Source organism: Lycium barbarum, chromosome 12 (assembly GCF_019175385.1).
Source record: "Lycium barbarum isolate Lr01 chromosome 12, ASM1917538v2, whole genome shotgun sequence".
NCBI lineage: Eukaryota > Viridiplantae > Streptophyta > Magnoliopsida > Solanales > Solanaceae > Lycium > Lycium barbarum.
In genome coordinates, this window is record NC_083348.1 from 22,744,402 (window position 1) to 22,752,094 (window position 7,693).

The following is a 7,693-nucleotide window of genomic DNA, read 5'->3' on the forward strand; positions in this document are numbered from 1 at the left end:
ACTGGGCCCGGTGGCCCAAATTCGATATTTTACACACAATTTGTACGACAGGTCCGGTCAAGTTAGCGATTTTTAAGAGCATAACGAACCGAAGGTGTTTTAAGGGGTCAAGGTCGCGTATTTCTCAGAAATGACGGTAACGACAAAATACGTCGTTACATCAGATACCAATTAAATAACCGTTCGTCCTCGAACGGCAAGGGAAAGAACAATTACGGATGGGGTAGCGTTTCACATTACTAGGATGATGATTATATGCCTGAACTTTCATATTTAAGGAACTTAGCAGAATTAGAGCAATCGACATGATCGGGAGACCCTCTTTAACTTAGTCAAAACACAAAAGGAAAATTAACTCGGTTCTCACATTAATTGGTCAAGAGTCAACTCAACTCAAATCTAAACTTGGGATTATTAGTCGTTATTTGCAAACTGAACTCTCGTTGCAAATGAATATGGACCGTTGGATTGTATGCGTCTCACGAGATAACTTTAAGATTTAAACTCAAAGAGCAATAAGTGAAATATCGAGTAGTCTATAGCTCTTGGCCCACCTAGGTCCACATGGTCGGAGTATAAGGCTCGAGGTACCTTGATATGAACAATGTAGTTTGATGATAAAATTTTGGTCAGGGCCGCTACAGCGGTATCAGGGCGCTGGAGCAGTGTTGTTGGTGCGTCAAAGGACATGTTGTGGTGGCAAATATAAAAAAAAAATGTTGTCGCTGCAACAGTCTGACAACCAGCTGTTCCGGTTACGCAGGCACGGCGAGGCCCTGCTATAACGGTCATCGCTGAATCATAAAGTTTAAAGAATTACTTGCCTCTTCCACTTCTCATTTTACCACTCCAAACACCCAAAAAATCTCTCCATATCCGACTATACCACCACTCCCCATATCCCTCTTAAATGAAAATAACCATTTCCCCCTTACTCCCACACTTCATCTACACTAAACCAAACATCACACCACCACTAATTTCTCTCAAAATGAAGAAAAAGAGCTTCAAGGGCCACACACAATCAACACAAATCTCATCCGGATCTTTTAACAAATGATAAGAAATCGTTCCCCTCAACTTGTAGATAGATAATAGACTAGAATTTCAATTTTTCATGCTTAGAATGATCGGACTTGCAACTCAAAAGCTAGAATTTTGGGTTTTGGTTGACGAACTTTGTGGGTGTTGATAAACTAAAATCCACAACTTGCCTAGCTTTAGATAAACCTTTACATCGCGTATTGTGTAGTTAGTGCACAGATTTGGGTTGAAAAACTTGAACATAGTAAAGAAATTTTGCTTAAAAAAGTTGTTGGATTTTCATCGATTTTGGTGTTGGTTGCTGCTAGAAATTGTTCTCCATAGGTTGTAAAAGTGGTGCATGATTGATTGCTGCCCGATCCGTATATAAAAATGAGTTTTTGAGTAAAAAATCAAGGTTAAAACTCAGGAAATTTTCGGTGTTTTGCGAAGAAGACGAGACCGCTACAGCGTCCCTGCTGGAGCGTCTTAGACGATCGATATGATGGTCCAAAGGAAAATACACAGGATGCTGTGGCGGTAGAATTCCCGCTATTGCGGTACCCTTACAACGGTCTGATGAGGCGTTATAGCGGCGCCTGCCATATCAGATACCATTTTCTGCAGCTGAACAATTAGTCATCCGAATTAGTTTTTGCCTGGGTTATTTTAACTAAAACACTAGAATTGGTACAAATCTGGGGTGACACAAAATCTAATGCATTTCTCTCTCCTTTGTAGGCAAGATGTCTCAAAATCAAGGAGAAGTTCCACAAGAAGAAGAGGTTCCCACATATGAGGAGCTTCCCACCCCCAAAGCCAACGCCTACAGTTAAACCAAATGACTATGCCTTTACTTTTGGAGCGGGGTTTTTATATGAGCAATGAAGATAAGCGTGCCCCGAACGTCCTTGAGAGATTAGTAAGAATCGAGTGGACTAGCTTGGTCAGGGATCCCGGTGACTGTAATGAAATAAGGGTGAGGGAGTTCTATGTGATGCTTCCTGCGGTAGACTGGGGTTTTCCTGAGCCTGAGATCATTATTAGGGGTGTTCTGGTGAAGGTGGGGGCAAGAGCGATCAACCGGGTATATAGACTAGATAATCATCCAGAGAAGCCTTTAGCAGCCAAGGCAGCTGAGAAGAATTCGATGCGGTTGGCTTCCAAGTTGGAGCATGAGGATGACATACAGCATGCTCATTGGGTTCATGGCAAGGTTACAATCCATAGCGACCGATTTACTATGGTGGTGACGAGATGGCTGGATATCGTCTCCCGCCGGATTCGTCCTTCTAGAAATGTACATGATGTGACCTTCTCTAAGGCTCTCGTTATTTCTTGCATCCTTGATGATGTGCCGGTGAACGTCGGCTCCTAGATAGTTCAGGAGTGGAGGGAGTTTTTTAAGGATGGGGCAACAATTTTGATGTTCTCGTCGCTGATCACCTCTTTATGCAAGAAGGTCAAGGTTCCCAGCGAGAATGAAGATGACTGGATTAGCTTTGATTCTCCATTTCACCACTACGGGTGAAACATCATGATACCGCGGTCATCAATAGGAAGAAAAGGAAGGTGAAGATGCCGGCGAGGGAGGGAGTGGAGCAGGAGCCGATACTGAGGCTTGTGATGGGGCTGATTATGAGGCTGGGGCTGAGGTCCCTTGTATCCAGGGCCCTTTTGAGCTCATGGACTCACTCTTTAAGGAGGTGATCTTGATGTTTCATAATATGTCCATGCCTTCCAACGAGTCCAGTTCATCTGGGGCTACTGCAGGTTTCGTCACTCAACATGGAATGAAAGACTACTTTGATACTCAGAAGAAGATGGGTGATTCACTTTCAACCCAACAGACTGCGTATAATACTCTGGCCAAGAATAATGGCGACCTTCGCAGGGACTTTGTCAAGGAGAATGCGAAGAACAGGTCCCGTGACAAGCTTTACATCAAGGCATAGAGGGGTATTGTTACACCTCGGACATTTCGTACGTTGAGCTATGAATAGACTAACGCAAGCTCAAGGTGAACATAAAGTCGTTATGACTATAAGAAGAGAAATTAGTAACCGTAGTGTATACACGATAAGATTTTGAAGTAACATGAATTGATCAAAACCAAGTTCGTCAAAGGAAGGGAAGTATAAGTTGTGTTCGGGAAGGTTTTGCAAGCCATCGAGTTAAGGATTAGTTAGTAATTTCTTGAGAAGTAGTTACAGAGCTCCTTAGATAGTTAATGAAGTGTTAAACAAGTGCCAAGAAGATTTTATAAGGATTGGAGATCAAATGAATTGACGAGAACAATTTCTGAAAAATGTGAGTTGTACGACCTCTTATACGGGCCGTATAACGGTCACAGTGAAGGGTCATTCTTGGTGAGGTTATACGGTCACTTATACGGACCGTATAAGTGTCCGTATAACAGTTACAAAATGGATCGATTGTTGGTGTAATTCTACGGTCACTTATACGGACCGTATAAGTGTCCGTATAAACTATGTCGGGCAACTTTCATTTTTTTTTTATAAAAAGAGGACCCAAGTTCTAATTTCTCATTTTCCATCTTCTACACCACTCTTGAAACCTCTAGAATACCATACACCATATTAACCAATATCCAAGAGAAATCAAAGGTTAAACACCGAGAATTAGTAGAATCAAGTGTGTGGGTGCTCACTAGGGTTTGTGGAAGTCAAGGTTTCCTTTAGAATTGAAGTTGCGGTTTTTCTCAAGTGAATTATCTTCATCCAAAGATCATTCCTACATAATCAAAGGTGAGTTTTACATATACTTCATGTTATTAAAAGTATTGAGTGGTTGAATGACTTGGACTAGAGAAGAAAGTAGAATATGAGCTCAAAATATGGAAATAATGGTATTTTGAGTAGTAAGTTAATTTGAGTCATGATTCTTAGTATGAGATGAGTATAATCTTGTGATGAATGATGCTCATGTCATTGAGGAAGTATTATGTGAAAAATGAATATGGTGTTGTATCGTAGTCATGTGTATGGATGACTTTGAAAGTAAATTTGAGAAGTGAAAAATGTTTAACTTGAGAAATCTATCAGTTATGATATTATGGGTGTTGCTATTGCTATTTGGGAGTTGTGTAATATATAGAGAAAGTGGTCGAAACAAAGGAAGTGCTGCCCAATTTTTGTTGGCTCTATGTCGCTTTAGATTAGACTTAAGAATTATTCATAATCTAATGTAGTATGAATTCTCTTGAATGCAGAGTTGTGAGTTTGGAAGGAGAACGCTTTGTCGTTAGGGAGATGTAAAGGTATGTAAGGCTAGTTCCTTTCTTTCGTAAAGGCATGACTCTTATATTGCTATATTCTCTATATTTCCATGACCCTCTTACATCCCAAAAGTTGAAAGTTCATGATTCTCAAGAGCTTCTTATGATATAGAGATGAGATATGTTCTATGATAATTATGGTGATAGTGATGCTATTTTAGAGATTCCAAAGACTATGAGATGATGCTATCATGATCTTGATAATCCTATCTTTATGATTTCATTGATGTTATTTCTTGTTGTTGTCTCACCTCATGATATTAGTTCCTTCAAGGTGAGACATAGCGATGATGATTATTTCATAATATTATCGGAGGTTACGTACCTTACGTCACTCCGATAGAGTTATATCTTTACTTGAGCTCTCATGCATGCTTGATGATGCATATATGATAATACACCGTCCCTAGTTGGCCGGGCAAATACCACTACACCTGGTGTAGTGGGCCGCTATGATGATACACCATGCCTAGTTGGCCGAGAAGTCACCACTCGTGGGCGGCATGATGTTGGTTACCCCGAACGCGGGCTAATGATGGTCACACCATACCTATATGGTCAGATATATATATGTATATATGATATGATGCTAGCTAATATAAAAGCTAGCATGCATGATTCCTCCTTAAGAGACAATCAGTTAAACGTTATCCCTTTACTTTATATTCTCTCATTTCATTATGATGTTTGATATACATGCCTTACATACTCAGTACATTGTTCGTACTGACATCCATTCCTTTTATGGACACTGTGTTCATGCCCATAGGTAGACACGGAGACGGTCCGGATTCTTAGAAGATTAGCAGCAGATATACAGGAGCACTCCACTACTCCGAAGTTGCCACTTCTTGGTACATTCTTTTGCGTACATATTGGGGCATGGCGGGGTCCTGTCCCGTCCTTATGATTACAGTGTTCCAGTTAGATGCTTATAGATGCTTATGTGTGGGTTGTAGATGCTATGTGACCTCTTCATTGTATATTTGTATCTCATTTTTGGAGCCCTATGGGCCTATGTATATAAATGCATGCTTTGGGAGATATGTAGTGATCATTTTTTAGTAAGCAGTACTTTGAGAAGCTGTATTCGTTCAGGTTGGATATGGTAGCTAGTATGATGAGTGGTGCTCGGTAGCCAGCTCTGGGTACCCGTCATGGCCCACTAGTTGGGTCGTGACAAAAGTGGTATCAGAGCAGTTCCGTCCTAGGGTGTGTCTACGAGCCATGTACAGTAGAGTCATGTTTATGGGTGTGAAGCGCGCCACACTTATTAACAAGAGGCTGTGGGGCATATAGGAATAATGATTGTCTTTCCTCTTCACAGATCGTGCGAGAGGGCTATATTATAAGATTTCTCTTTTCCTTAATTGTGCATTATGATTTCAACGATGCTTGTGAAGAGCAAAGCAACAACTGCCCAGAAAGGCAAGACAGTAGCAGGAAGGAGGACTGAACCGGAGTCCCCGATACATATAGAGGAGGGTGAGTCCCATGATGGGGCTCCATCTTGTACTTCCCATACTCCACCTATTTTAGAGGAGCATGAAGTTGCCTCAGCTCAAGTTCGAATGCCTCCAGTTCCTCCACCGGGTGCTTCGGGCCAACAGATGATCGAGGCTATTCGGTTATTGACACAGCTAGTTGCTACCCAGGCTTAGTGGCAGAGTACAAGCCATAATGACAGAGCGACTAGTGCCAGAGCCCGTGATTTTATGAGTTTGAACCCTCTAGAATTTATTGGGTCAAAGCCGGATAAAGACCTGCAGGGCTTTATAGATCAGATGCTAAGAACGTGGAGGATAATTCACGTTTCGGGAGTTGGCTTCATATAGGTTGCGGGATGTAGCGGTTCATTGGATAATAACTGGATTTTTTCGAGAGGGGAAAATGCGCCTCCCCCAGTGTGGCAGGAGTTTGTAAATTCTTTCATCAGCCATTATTTGCCTCTCGAGTTTCGACGGGCTCGAGCTGATAGGTTTTTGAATTTAAGGGAAGGAAATATGAGTGCTCGGTAGTATAATCTCCGCTTTAATTCATTGGATAGGTATGCTTCGACCATGGTCGCCGACATGGGAGACCGGGTGCATCGGTTTGTGAGTGGCATAGGCCACATTTGATCAAAGATCTCTTGACAGCTTCATTACAGGAGGTGATTGACATCTCCCTATTCAGGCTCATGCTTAGAATTTAGAAGAGCAGCAGTAACCGCACAGGGGTGAGTGTGATATGGATAAAGGACAGAGTAAGAGGGACAGATTTGCCGGTGCTAGTAGTGAGTATAGAGGGGGTCAGAGGCAACCAAATTCTTGATATTCATGTCAGTCCGTAGCTAGTATACCTCCTTAATTTGCAGGCAGGAGATTTGATCGCCCCATTTATCCTGGTCCGAGATAGAGTCTGAGGGTTTCAGGTTCCCAGATCGGAGGTGACATCAGTTAGAGAAGACCACTGTTACCACAATGCAGCCAGTGTGGTAGATTACATTCGGGTCTGTGTCGCCGAGGCTCAGATGATTGTTATGCCTATGGTCAGATTAGGCACATGATGTGTGATTCCCTCTCGATGAGTGATAGAGGTGGGGCTCAGCCCACAGGATCAGCAGCCAGTTCTTTTTCGTCAGTACGCCCTGTAGGGCAGACTCCCTAGACTTCAGCAGGTCGTGGCAGGGGCAGAGGGGTAGCATCCAATTCAGGTGGCTCTCAGCCTCGTATTTAAGCCTTAGCAGACGATAGGATCTCGAGTCCTCCCCTAACGTTGTGACAGGTATATTATCCATATTCTCCTATGATGTCTATGCATTGATTTACCCAGGTTCCACTTTGTCGTATATCACTCCTTATATTGCTCGTCGTATTGAGGTGAAACCCGAGCCAATCAAACCTTTTGAAGTATCTACTTTTGTTGGCGACTCGGTAATAGCTAGACAAGTATATAGAAATTGTGTGATTATGGTATGTGATCGTCATACTGTAGCTAATTTGATTGAGCTGGAAATGTTGGACTTTGATGTCATTATGGGCATGGATTGGTTGGCTTCTTGTTATTCTAATGTGGATTGTAGAACAAAAATGGTTCGATTCAAATTTTCGAGAGAACCAGTACTTGAGTGGAAGGGTGGCGCCGTATCTCCAAGAGGTAGGTTTATTTCCTATCTTAAGGCAAGGAAAATGATCGCTAAAGGCTATATTTATCATCTAGTCCGAGTTCATGACACTGAAGCAGTACCACCGACTTTTCAATCTGTCCCAGTAGTAAATGAGTTTCTAGATGAACTTCTAGGTCTTCCGCCAGAATGGGAGATTGATTTTACTATTGATGTGCTGCCGGATACCGAACCCATATCTATTCCTCCTTAAAGAATGGCTCCTG